The sequence below is a fragment of the Etheostoma spectabile genome, chromosome 13 (genome assembly GCF_008692095.1).
Source record: "Etheostoma spectabile isolate EspeVRDwgs_2016 chromosome 13, UIUC_Espe_1.0, whole genome shotgun sequence".
Classification (NCBI taxonomy): domain Eukaryota; kingdom Metazoa; phylum Chordata; class Actinopteri; order Perciformes; family Percidae; genus Etheostoma; species Etheostoma spectabile.
Window position 1 is genome coordinate 12,766,530 of NC_045745.1, and position 4,455 is coordinate 12,770,984.

At 38.9% G+C, this 4,455-nt stretch overlaps 1 long non-coding RNA gene across 1 annotated transcript in view; it reads left to right on the forward strand.

Moving 5' to 3' along the window:
- Positions 1–1,883, forward strand: part of LOC116700969 (uncharacterized) — a 16,470-nt gene extending 14,587 nt beyond the window's left edge. The window contains exon 4 of the long non-coding RNA XR_004334781.1: positions 1,873–1,883. This is a non-coding gene — a long non-coding RNA (uncharacterized LOC116700969). The remainder of the gene's footprint in view (positions 1–1,872) is intronic.
- Positions 1,884–4,455: the final 2,572 nt, after the last annotated feature.

Sequence of the window (4,455 nt, forward strand, 5' to 3'; positions counted from 1 at the left end):
AACGGGTCAATAAAAAATACCGACCCGAAAGAGTTTTTATGGGGCAGTTTGCTAGTGGTGGGTGGATGAAACAAACCAGGTCTGTGCCCTGTGTTTAAAAAAATTTGTCTACAGGCTATAACACCAAAATCTTAAACAGGAAACAAGTTGCGGGAAGCAATGTGGTGAGTGGTGTGCTTGGGGACACAGGCATCAACATTTAATTGCAGTTTTTAAAGCCTTAAAAACAGCATTAACACCATCGTGGGACTCTACAAAAGTTTGCACTGCTCAGCAGAATAATCCAATGAATTAGAGTAGAAGCCTGTTGAATACAATCTCTATCCACTAAAACCAAAATATGTTAGAAATGAAATATTTTCCTTAGAACAAAGAACAGTCTCCATGCAAGTACAGTATGTCTGCATCTTGCCACTTAGTTTTCTTCAGGCATGCTATAATCTGAAAATCTTTTACCTTTGACCTGAAGAAAATTCTAAAAAAGAGATAAATAAATGACAAAAAGATGACAATGCTGACAGTGAGTGGCTTTTCATGTAAAGTCTGCCATTTGGTCTTCGGTCATCTGCACAAGCCTGTCAAGCAGAGCTCAAGAGGTTTGATTTGAATTCCTTTCTTTGGAGCCAGTCACCTTGTCAGAGCTATTCTTCTCACTGGCAGAAGGCAAAAAAGCACTCAGCAGGTGTCATCAGGCTTGTTTTTTTACTGGAAACACAAAGAGCAAAAAGTAAAAAAGGCTGATATCATAGACTTTTTAAAACTGTGCTTGAATAGGAAATGGTGCTTATAGTTCCACTTCTTTCTTCTACCAGTCTGAAGGGAATACAAAAGACATGCAGTGGGGGGAAAAAAATCATGCAATGGTTCACAATGCCACCTGTCTTATCAAAATACAAAATTTGGTTCGTATGTTTTTACACAGCAATTAAAGAACACCTTTTGCATTGTTGCCTGTGTTATGCAAAAACCTTAAAATGGACAAATGAAGGGAACATGACCAAAAGTCTACAGATATACTATACTATACTACTATACTACTCTGTGAGGCGATACTTAGGCACAGTGATGCGTTGAGCTAAATGCTAATGTCAGCATGCTAACATTGTTCACAATGGAAATTACAGATGTTTAGGAGGTAGTGTTCCCACGGCTACCAATTCAGTTAATTAGTGCTAAGTACAGACCTACAACTGAGGCTGATGGGAATGTTTTGTACCAAAGTATGATGATGGCACAAAAGTTAAGGGATCACAAAAAGGTTATTTCAATTCATCTTATCGGGAACATGAATGGGTGTACCAAATAGTTGTTAAGTCATTTTACCTCAAACTACAAATGTAAACCTTGTGGTGGAGCTAGAGGAAAAGTCAGGGGCTCATACAAGTCTGTGGGAAATATCATCTGGGAACCGTGAATATATGCAACATTTTTACATGGCAATCCATCCAGTGGTTGTGAAGGTAAATCAGTTTGAAATTAAGTGGTAGACCAACCGACCCACATTGCCATTCCTAGAGCCACTGTGACAGGCAACACTAACATGTCTAAAAGGTAACACAATTTGAATCAGAAGTGAATTTTTAAGACATAGCTCCATGCAGTGAAAACTACATTTCAGTTGTAAAACTGCCTTTTTATTAATTTAAACCTGTGTGTAATAAGTGTCTTGTTTAACCAGTCAGGGACAAGAACTGATTTCCTGGTACATTCTGCGCACTGACACGCAGTTTAATCTTTGTAAAGTCTGGAATCAGAAAGAAAAGCTCAATTAACTGATACTTGATTTATTCACAGATTTATATCTCCAAATCACTATGATGTTGATTGTTAAAAACAGAAATGAATTGAGAATCACAGTACCAACTCCTGAAGTCAGAGAGAAATGGCAGCACATTAAAGACCAAAAAGAAAAAAGATTGCTCATAATGAAAGACAAGCTGACCCAGACTGAGCAACATGCCCAGCCGATGCTGATGCTCACAGCAGGTGGACCCAAATAGTACCACTCTTATAAATGACTCATTGAGAGTGCAGTCACCATGTGCAGTAGCAGTTCATTTAACACCCACTCCTTATTGTGTTCATCTGTCACCTGTTATGGTTTTCTTTATATAAAAACAGTTTATTTAGTTTGAGCTGGTCCAGTGCAGCTACCCGGCATCTTTTATTGTACTCTACCCACTCCTCCTGCAACTTCATTTCTGATTACTGGTTGTTGGTTTAACTGTTATTCCCGGTGCTGCATTTGCAGAACGTGTTGCTCTTGGGTCAAGCAGCATAGAGAGTATGTCTTATTTTCATTGGTGGATGTAAATGCCAGATAAGTTGCGAGACAGAAGCTTGTCTTTTGGCTTAAATGGGATCATTTTATAATAGGGTCTGGTCATGTTTTATGTTTTCCAGTGGAGATGACTGCTTACTCTATAACCTTGGATGACTTAAAATATATACATTTGAAAGAAATTACTGTTGAAAAGGGTCCTTCTGTACATCCCGTCTATAGTGTGGCTAATCATTTTTACACATCAGCCCCATCACAACCATCCTAAGATTTGTCCGCTTTAATTACATTTTTGAATATCCTATATTATGTGACTCTTTTTGTTTGAAATAGAGATTTTATTTAGTTTTAATTATTTAAAGCCACTGTGTTTAGAATTAGAAAATTTCTAACTTTGGTGTACCCCAATGGTAACATCAAAAAGGCACTACACTGTCCCATCCTAAAATAATTTGAATGATACTATAATCAAAAATCCTGAAATACCTGATTGTTGCGAGTGGTTTAAGCTATTTCAGTAACTCAATATTTGGTACAGTATACACAAAAATAGATTGTTGAAGCATAAAGTAAATCACTGCATAAATAGACAGGCACTAAAATCCTGGGCCTTGAAATTTGATGCAGGCTGGCAGAATGACAGACACATGTCCTTTCGCTGACCTGTGCTTTGAACGATTGTGACATGTAGTGGTGCATGTGGCGTCATAAATTAGGTCACCTTTTTAACCCCTAAAAGCTTTGCTTTGACTCATGTGAAATAACTGGAACCTCTCTCTGCATTGGAAAAACAGCCATTTGGCCATATCCAAGTCTTGCAATATTATAGAAGACTTGATAATCATACTTGTACATGGAGCGAACATACACAACGTATGTCTCAGTGTTTGGCTGCTCTCTATAGTCCTAGTACTGCAGGCGGTGTCCTCCACTGTGAGCAGGAACATGCTTGGAGCCACTTCCAGACGCGACACAGTGGGAATCTGTGATTGGGTTAAGTGTTCTGTAGTTGGTGCAAGGACAGAGCTCTCATTTATTCATGTCCATGTTGTTGCTGCCCGCCATCAACAGACAGCAGAGTGGCAGCTGATGTCATTTTTCCTGTCAGTCATCAGTTATTCTGTCAGCCTCATGCCTTCACTGCAACATCAGGTTCTTTTAAACTCCTGCTGCCTCCCAGTAGGTAACATGTCCAACTTGACTCTGGGGCTTGAAATATACAGCAACATTAAGGGATTACTACATGGGTACATAGCTTTGTGTTTTTGAAATTAGACACCAAGATTTTTGGCCAGGAAAGCTGCTGGGGATGTGGGTCAGTCCGCCACTTTGGTTCAGACTGAAACATGTTTTATAACTGTTGGCAGATTTGCTATTTTTATACAGACATTCAAGGTCTGAAGAGAATGAATCATGATTTTTGTGACCCTCTTACTTTTCCTGTAGAGCCACCATGAAGATGAATTTTTTGTCTTTTTTAGTAAACGGTCTTGACAACTATTGGATGGATTGCCACAAAATTTGGTCCAGACATTCGTGTTCCCCTTATGATGAATTGTAATAACTTTGGTTATCCCTTAAATCCTGGTCCAGCACCATCATCAGGTCTTAATCTTTTTTGTTTATGACCAAATACTGGCTGAACTTGTGACATTCTCAACACCTTCAGCCATACCTTATTGAGCAATTGTTAACATGCTAAATAAGATGGTGAACATGGTTTAATCCGTGACTCCTACCTCACAGTGACGATGTGATTAAACAAACGTGTTGATCAGTGAGTTTTAGAGGTGCTGGTAGGCAGATTTTGTAACCTCTGGACAGAGCCAGGCTAGCTGTTTCCTGCTGCTTCCACACTTAATGCTAAGCTAAGCTAATCATTGAGTACAGACATGACTGTTCCTTTAACAGTTGGCATGATTAACACAGGAACCATTGAACAACTCTGATGCCTTTTAGACTTTATTTACAAAATTCCAGCTTGTCATTGATGCTTATTGTCATTTAGCCTTCAAACACATTTTAATGGTCTATCATGAATATGATACTGAAAATCAATCAGTGCGTATCCGCAGAAACTCTTTTGATGGGAGCTATAATTACTACACGGAGTGTCCAGCTGTCTTTTCCTTTCTTTCCGCCGTCCACTCAGTCCTCTATCTACCACTGAAAGA